Source organism: Ornithorhynchus anatinus, chromosome 5 (genome assembly GCF_004115215.2).
Source record: "Ornithorhynchus anatinus isolate Pmale09 chromosome 5, mOrnAna1.pri.v4, whole genome shotgun sequence".
Lineage (NCBI taxonomy): Eukaryota > Metazoa > Chordata > Mammalia > Monotremata > Ornithorhynchidae > Ornithorhynchus > Ornithorhynchus anatinus.
In genome coordinates, this window is record NC_041732.1 from 29,153,985 (window position 1) to 29,163,948 (window position 9,964).

Genomic DNA, 9,964 nt, shown 5'->3' on the forward strand with positions numbered 1-9,964 from the left:
AAAATCTGTGTCTTTTCACTGATTGTTCTGCAGCCATGAAACACACTTCATTAGTGATCTCCAAGCAGAGTCCTTAAACTATTCCCCTAAATCCAGCAAGCTTGGAAAAGGGTTTTTGGAATCACTTTGGATTTATCTTACCCATGCTGTGCTTGCTGCCTGTACTGTAACCCTTACCGTGGCTATCATTTAATTCCACATGGCATTGAACCTTATGTTGATTGACTACTTTATATCAGTTTCCAGGGTTGCTTGCTGTATTTAACACTTTTTCTTCTCGCGTTTTTGATTCTCCCTCTAGATTGTTAGCTTCTTGAGGACAGGGATCATATTCACTTTACTATATTCTCCCAAGCACATAGTACAGTGCTGTGCACGCAGTAAACACTCAATAAGTTTTATTCATGATGATTTTTCAGATGATGATTCAGTTGTGCAACAGCCCTATGAAGAGAGCAGGAGGTGCAGGATCCATGTGAAGGCAAGCTACTTGAAGCCTTAAAAGACTAAGTGATGTTTATGAGAATTCAGAGATCTGAATTCCTACATCTATCTTGGTGTCCAGGTATAAATGTTCCAGCTGTTTTTTTCTCTTCAGAGAAAGAACCCAGGGTGTAGACAGTAATTGGTATTGCAGTCATCAACAAGATATTTATGACTTTGTTAATAATAATGATTATGATGCATGATAACTGCTTACTATGTGCCAAGCACTGTTCTAAGTGTGGGGTAGATACAAGTCAATCACGTTGGATGCAGTCCCTGTCCTAAATGGAACTCACTGTCTTAATCCCTATTTTACAGATGAAGTATCTGAGGCACAGAAAAGTTAAGTGACTTGTCCAAGGTCACACAGCAGACATGTGATGGACCCAGTATTAGAATCCAGGTCCTTCTGATTCCCAAGCCCCTGATCTATCCACTAAGCCACTCTGCTTCTTTGTTACAGTTATACAAATGAGGGTCACAAAAATATTTTGTTTTGAAATAAAATATGATTTATTATTAATAATAATATTAATAATGTTAATTGTGGTATTTGTTATGTGCTGCAGTGGATAAAAGCAAATCGGGTTGGACACAGTCCCTGTCCCACATGGGGCTCACAGCCTCAATCCCTATTTTACAGATGAGGTAACTGAGGCACAGAGAAGTGAAGTGACTTGCCCAAGGTCACAGAGCAAACAAGTGAAAAAGATACTGTACTGTTTTCCCCAGTATATTGATGCAGTGATGTCATGGCTCTTATTTTTCCTTTTCAATTTATATGGACTGCCTAACACTGACTAACACTGTGACTGAGTTAACCACAAGGCATATATTTGTTTCTGATACAAGTTTTCATAAGAAGCATGCTTAGCGAATAATCACCTGGGGATCAGAAGGACCTGGGTTCTCATCCTGGCTCCATCACTTGTGTGCTGTGTGACCTTGGGCAAGTGAGTTAACTACTCTGTTTCCCAATTACCAAATCTGTAAAATGGAGATTGACTGCGAGCCCCATGTGGGACATAGAGTGTGTCCAACTTGATTAACTTGTATCTATTCCAGTGCTTAGTGCAGTAATAATAATAATTATTATTATTTTGGGCCTCCCTTCCTCATCCACTTCCTCTTATCCCACTGCTTTCCTAGGCCAATTCTGTAGTCTAGTCAGATTGTTAGCCAGGTAAGCAGTAAAACATAGTCTCAAACAGTGCACTGTAGCAGTGAGCAAATAGGCCAGTCTGCTGGGGAGAAGCAGGTGACTGAACTGTAGGCTCTAAGCTCTTTCTGGGAAGGGAATGTTTCTACCAGTTCTGTTATATTGTACTCTCCCAAGTGCTTAGTACATACTCTACACCCAGTAGGTGCTCAATAAATATGATCGATATCCTTAAATTAAGGCAGTGATGAAGATTGTGATGTAATGAGGCTGTGTCAAAAACCGGAGCCAGGACTTATGTAGGTCAAATCAGTTATAACAGTAAGGATTTATCTTTGCTTGTAAACAAGGTCCGGAGGTGTATTGACCCCTCATTTCACCCACATTCAAAGCATGGATAGGAGCTCACTGTCAATATTGTCTTTGAAAATATAACAACTTTCTCCTTTTCTCTCTCATTCTCCCCACATATGTACACACAAATACACAAACATACATGGTCATGTTGATAAGCTCCTCGAGCACAAAAATCATCTCTACCAACTCTACTTTACTTTCTCTAGCACTTAGTCCAGTACTCTGCACTAAGTTTCAGTAAATAAGACTGTAAGCTCATTATGGGCAGGGGACGTATCTGCTTATTCTCTTGTATTGTACTGTCATGAGGGCTTAGAATACACAGTAGGTGCTCAAAAAATATGATTACTTGATTGATTGACTTATTGAGGGGTCAAGAGGCTCCTATAGCAAATGTTTTTGCTTCTGCTCTCCTTTGGTAAAATATCAAAGTTTCGGGAAGAGACATTTTACTTATTAAAAAAAAGCCTCCACAAATTTTGTTGTTGTTGACGTTCACATGTAGAGGATAATCTGGAGACTAAAAATTGGAATTGAAAATGAATGTGAGAGCTCTGAAAGAATCAGGATCCCCCAGATAGCAGCCTCTTATTTGTCAGATTCCCCAGTCAATGAGAATGCTTGAATGAGGATACTCTCCACCCCACCTCCCTCCTTATTTTTTGTTTCTCTTTTTTCCCTACATTCTAGCTCACAATTTTCCCTGTTCCAAAACTATCTTCCTTCCTATATCTTTTCACTCAACTGTCCCAACCCTGACCACCCTTCTCACTACATGGAACTTCCTCCACATTCAAATCCACAGAGTGGCTTAGGGGAAAGAGTACAGGCCTGGGAATCAAAGGACCTGAGTTCTAATCTTGGCTCTGCCACTTGTCTTCTGTGTGACCTTGGGCAAGTTACTTAATTTCTCTATATCTCAGTTACCTCATCAGTAAAATTGGATTATGGCTGTGAGCCCCACATGTGACATGGACTATGTCCAACCTGATTAGCTTGTATCTACCTCAGTGCTTAGTACTGTGCCGGCACATAGTAGGTGCCTAACAGATACCACTAATTACAATTAATAAATATAAAGCAAAATAATTGAGCAGACATATACATGATTGATAAAGATGATATAAACATTTTCAAAAATTCTAGCGTTGGTGTAGGGGTGATATGGTTTAGAATGCTGGGAAATCTTTCCAGGAAAAGCACATTGCAGGAGGTGGGATTTTAGGAGGACTTTGAATATTGTTGGGGAGAGCTAGGATCTCACTGATGTTGGGAGGGAAAACACACCAAGCCATGGGAACTTATTCCAAATGAATGTTAATCTTGACAATTGGCTTGTGTTTGAGATTCCAATGTTTCAAGAATTTTACAACTGGTAGAAAACAAAACATTTGTTACTTTGGAAAAGGAAAACATGTTCTGATGTTCCACACTAGTCTATGCTAGAAACTCCCTGCTTTAGATTTAAAGAGAGCCAGAAAAACAATTAACTTTTAACCAAATATTCAATTTCCCTTGGTAAAGCTCCATCATTCATTGCATACACAAGAGGAAAGGTAACGAGGAGTTAAAAAAAGAATGTTGTAAACACAAAAGACATCTATCATTAGGTAAAAATGTGACCACTCATGATTACAAGTGCTGTAGTCCTTCTTTTAACAAGCACACACCCTACTTTCATTAACCCAGGGTCTGCTTGAATAGCAGTTTGTCTAACTGAGTTGCTAGTGATTTTGTAAACTCTATCCCTAATGAAAAAGACAGGGCCACCTACCATGAACTTTTCTCTATGACTTTATTCTTCAGCTGTGCTCAAGTGTAAATAAACTTGTTTACCAGCATCAGCATGGTAATGTTAATGAAGTCTGAGTTGTTTTTACCACAATGGTAAGTAATTTGTGTGTTGTTGAATGTGAAACAGAGGAAAACAGAATGCATTTGACTTAGAAAGTTTCTGTATTGCTGCTATGTGCTAAAGTTTGTAGTCACTGTTCTTATTTTGTAATTGTGTGTTCTTGTTCCGAAAAAGCTCGGTTATTTTGACTGATATAGTAACCTAAATTTGAACTGTTGGAGGAGAGGAAAAGTAAAATAACAGCCATTGATTAATATATTGAGAAACTAATTTCTCTGGACAGATTATCAGTTGCCCCAGGGTATTTTCACCTAATTCAAAATTGGTTTGATATTCTAAGTAGAAGATACATTTAGCACATTGCAATGTAACTTTTACTTTATTTGGCATCTGGCATATAATTAATATCCACAAGTAGTCTAGAATTAAATCATTGTAAAATGATTATTTACAACAGTGATTCAAGGAATAGAAGAGAAAACCAATTACTATATATGATCTAGTTTGTTAATCTACAGATGCTACAGGGAAAGCTCATGGTCTTTCTAAGATCAGTACTAAAGAGCAAAGATATAAATTTGAAATTACTAGAACTTTGGGAAATAAGAAAAAAAGAAAAATCGGGTTAAAAATGAGAAGGTAAATTTAAAAATGTCTTCAAAGAAAAAATACATTTGGAAATGGAAAGGCAAAAAAATAAAGAGGGAGATAATAGGCACACTTGTCTAGAGTCAAATCTTTGCATGCCTGGCTGAAGATATTTTACTTTATTGAATCATCTGTGTAATATCAGACCTACAAATGAATAATGTCAAAAGTAGAAGGTTGGTTAACCCTCCTAGAACAATTAATCCCACCAGCAGACCCAAATAATTACACAAGAAGATGATTTCAAGACCATTAAATTATATCTTTTTTCTTCAGGATTTTCCTTCAGGAATTCCGTTATCTAAATGTAGTGTGTCAATGCAAATTTAGCAAAAGGTGTTCCACAGGGCTACCTCTTGCTTAATGAATATCACCATACTAATCAAGTGCCAATCTGCTTAATAATCATGTCCATGGCTTAATTAGCCAAATCATTGAAAAGGATTTGCTGGCAGCTGCACTGACTAGAGATAAAACTTTGAATTCCAAGAGGCCGGTGTTTGATTGTTGTGGGAAAACATAAAAAAAAGTCTCTCTTAATTTGCTAAAAATTTGTTAATTTAGAGAGCCTACTGTCTGGATATTGTAAATCAGGCTAAAGGTGACTTTGAGTTCAAAAAAACCTTGCTAACACTTTCACAGGCTCTTTTCCTTTCCATTCCTTTTCTGCACGCTCATGTCAAATCGGTAATGCAGTATCAATCAATCAATGGTATTTATTGAGCACTTACTGCGTGGAGAGCATTGTACTAAGCACTAGGGAGAGTATAATTCAACAGAGTTGGTAGACACTTTCCCTGCCCACAGTGATCTTACAATCTAAAAGAGATTACTTAAAAATCACCTCCTCCAAGAGGCCTTCCCAGACTGAGCTCCTCTTCCCCCTCTACTCCCTCTGCCATCCCCCCTTTACCTCTCCGCAGCTAAAGCCTCATTTTCCCCTTTTCCCTCTGCTCCTCCACCTCTCCCTTCCCATCCCCACAGCACCGTACTCGTCCGCTCAACTGTATATATTTTCGTTACCCTATTTATTTTGTTAATGAATTGTACATCGCCTTGATTCTATTTAGTTGCCATCGGTTTTTACGAGATGTTCTTCCCCTTGACGCTGTTTAGTGCCATTGTTCTTGTCTGTCCGTCTCCCCCGATTAGACTGTAAGCCCGTCAAACGGCAGGGACTGTCTCTATCTGTTGCCGACTTGTTCATCCCAAGCGCTTAGTACAGTGCTCTGCACATAGTAAGCGCTCAATAAATACTATTGAATGAATGAATGAATGAATAAAAGAGAAGAGTATGCTGGGGTTTCAGGTTTGACTGCTACCTGGGGTGCTTTGGTAGTGGTTAAGTCCACCTGATAGCAAAAGGCACCTGGAAAACACACACTGATATGCAGTGCTCACAATTCTTCTAATCCATCTATCAGTAGAGAATTAGTGTTGCCTAGTGGAAAGAGCATAGTTCTGAGAATCCGAAGACTTGAGTTCTAATTCTGACTCCGCCACTTATTGCCGTGTGACCTTATTCATTCATTGACTAGTATTTATTAAGCACTTACTATATGCAGAGCACTGTACTAAGCACTTGGCATGTACAATGCAGCAACAGTTAGAGACAATCCCTGCCCAGTGACGGGCTCACAGTCTAAACTGTGGGCAAGTCACTTAAATTCTCTGTGCCATAGTTACCTCATCTGGAAAATGGGGAGTAAGACTGTGACCATCATGTGGGACAATCTGATTACCCTGTATCTACCCCAGTGCTTAGAACAGTGCTCTGTACATAGTAAGCGCTTAACAAATACCAACATTATTATTATTATTATTAAATGGGGGAGACAGACAGCAAAGCAAAAGAGAACAAAGCAAAACAAAACAAGACAACATCATCAAGATAAATAGAATCAAGGGAATATACACCTCATTAACAAAATAAATAGGGTAATAAATAATATATTCAGATGAGCACAGTGTGAGGGTAGGGGAAGGGGGAAGAGCAGAGGGAGGGGAAGGGGAAGGGAGGGGGAGCAGAGGGAAAGGGGGCTCAGGATGGGATGCTCTCAGTAGGGCTTTGAAGAGGAGAAGAGAGTTAGTTTGGCGGAGGGGAGGAGGGAGGGCATTCCAGGACAGCGGGAGGACGTGGGCTGGGGGGTCAATGGCGGGATAGGCGCTAACAGGGCACCGTGAGGAGGTGAGCGGCAGAAGAGTGGAGTGTATGTGGTTGGGAAGTAGCAAGAGAGAAGGGAGGTGAGGTAAGAGGGGTCAAGGTGATGGAGAGCTTTGAAGCCAAGAGTGAGGAGTTTCTGTTTCATGCGAAGGTTGATAGGCAAACACTGGATCTCTCTTTGGAAGATCATTCATTCACATGGTTTCAATGGCCACCTGTAATTTTTTTAATGGTATTTGTTAAGCATTTATTATGTGTCAAACACTGTTCTAAGTTCTGGGGTAAATGCAAGTTAATTAGGTTGAACACAGTCCTGTGCTGCATGGGGCTCCCAGTCTAAATAGGAGGGAGCACAGAGAAGTTAAGTGATTTGCCCAGTCCACACAACAAGCCTTTGGCAGAGCTAAGATTAGAACCAGGTCCTCTGGCTCGCAGGCCTATGATTTTTCCACTGGGCCATACTGCTTCTCAGGTAATCAGGTGGCTCCTAAATCTATCTCTCTAGTTCTGACCTGTCATCATCATTATCATCACCATCATCATCCCTTAATTCCCTAATAACATTCTAGCCAAAATTCATAGTGAAAACACATTTTATGGAAGATCTGACTGTATTAAAAAATACAGAAACACTCAGCCTGGTTTTCATTCTAACACTGATAATTAAAACCATAAAGAAAAGCTCATTATAGATGAATGAGACTGCTAGTAACTAAGGAAGTATTTAAGAGCTAGTAACCTATGTTCTCATGCGGCATTAATTGCTTATTTTTTATACATTAGAAACACTGAGAAGCGGCATGGCGTAGTGTATAGAGCATGGGCCTGTGAGTCAGAAGGTCATGGGTTCTAATCCTGGTTCCACCATTTGTCTTCCAAGTGACCTTGGGCAAGTCACTTTACTTCTCTGGTTCTCAGTTCCCTCATCTGGAAAATGGGGATTGAGACTGTGAGCCCCATGTGAGACAGGTACTGTGTCCAACCTGATTAACTTGTATCCATCCAAGTATTTAGAACAGTGCTTGGCACATGGTAAGCACTTAACAAGTACCATGATTTTTATATACAGTTAACAATTCCTATTTCAGAGAATCATATAGTACACAACAATCATTATGCCACAAAAAATTACGAATTTTTGTCTATTTTTTCACTGTTTTTGTCATATAATCATAGCATTGCATTTTAGGAATATTCTTAAAAGATAGGCAAATCATATTGAAATCATCAGCAAAGTTACTTGCTGGTGGAAATAATGAATTGATTGGACGTATTGCTGAGAAAATAGAGTAAATGAAATTAATGGTGGTAAGAGTATTTAAGTACTTAGTGCTATTACTACTACTATTAATAACCATGTGCAGAACACTGCATTAAATCCTAGGAGAGAATTCACAGGTGAAAATTAGTTGTGGTCCTGTCCCTTGAGGATCTCACAATCTATCTGAAGTAGACACTGAAAATCCAGTTGATGTCTAACACAGGAATGTTATTTTTACTGCGACAAGATTTGTAGATTATACCTAAACCATTGTCACAGTCCCTGGTTCAAAAGATTCGTGAATGTATTATGATTCTGAAATTAAACTATTAATAATACTCATTCAGTCATACTTATTGAGCACATACTGTGTGCAGAGCAACATACTAAGCACTTTGGAGAGTACAACAAAACAGTAAAGAGACACATTCCCAGCCTCCAATGAGCTTACAGTCTAGAGGGGAAGACAGACATTAATATAATTAAATAAATTATAGATATGTACATAAGTGCTGTGGGGCTGGGAGAGGGGATGAATAAAGGGAGCAAGTCAGGGCAAGAGAGACTCAATATGGAAATACTTTGGGTGTATAATACACCTCTGAAAGGATTGTGGTGGTATTTTTCTACTCTTGTGAAATACTGAATTGGGAGAAATACACTGCAGTAGCACTAATGTATCTCTAAACAGCTTGGTCATCCACAGATTTTTCTATTCAGTGTATCAGCAGCAGTGTAGTCTTTCCTTTCCTCTCTGGAGTGCACCATGTCATTGTTTTTTATTTATGTATTTGTTAGTATTTATTGAGTGCCTAAAGTGTACAGAGTTTTTTTTTGAGGGGGAATCAAGTAAAAGTGAAAAAAGACATGGTTCATGTCTTAAAGTTTACAGTCTAGTCAAGCAGAAAGGCAGCTACAGATTATAAATATATGCATGATATACAGATGAGGTTAGAAGAAGAGAAAAATATAGATTCAACTGATAACTGAAAAAGCATGGGAGAAAATCAATCAACTGTATTTATTGAGCATTTATGCAAAGCACTGTACTAAGCTCTTGGGAAAGCACAAGACAAGAGTACAAAACCATTCAATCCATGTTTCTCCACTCCTCAAGAACCTAGTGGTTGCCCATCTACCTCCTCATCAAACAGAAACCCCTTACCATCGGCTTTAAAGCACTCAATGAACTTGTCCCTTCATACCTCACCTAGCTGTTCTCCTACTACAGCTATGCACACTTTGCTCCTCTAATGCCAACCCACTCACTGTACCTCAATCTCATCTATCTCCCCACCGACCTCTTGCCCGCATCCTGCCTCTATCCTGGAACTTCCTCCCTCTTCATATCTGACAGGCAATCACTCTCCCCACCTTCAAAACCTTATTGAATGCACATCTCCTCCAAGAAACCTTTCCTGACTAGACACTCATTTCATTCTGTGCCCTTCTGCGTCATCTTTTGGATTTGCAATCTTTATTCACCCTTCCCTCAGTCTCACAGTGTTTTTGTGTATATTATGTCTATCTCCCCTGCTACACTGTAAACTCTTTGTGGGCAGGTAATTTGTCTACCAACCCTGTTATATTGTACTCTCCCAAGTATACATAATCAGTGCGATACACACAGTAAGCACTCAATAAATACAGTCAATTGATTGATACAATATAACAGAGTTGGTAGATATGTTCTCTGCCCACAACGAGTTACAGTCTGGAGAGAAAATAAACAAATCAATACTCATTCATTCATTCATTCATTCAATAGTATTTATTGAGCGCTTACTATGTGCAGAGCACTGTACTAAGCGCTTAGGATGAACAAGTTGGCAACAGATAGAGGCAGTCCCTGCCGTTTGATGAGCTTACAGTCTAATCGGGGGAGATGGACAGACAAGAACAATGGCAATAAATAGAGTCAAGGGGAAGAACATCTCGTAAAAACAATGGCAACTAAATAGAATCAAGGTGATGTACAATTCATTAACAAAATAAATAGGGCAATGGAAATATATACAGTTGAGCGGACGAGTA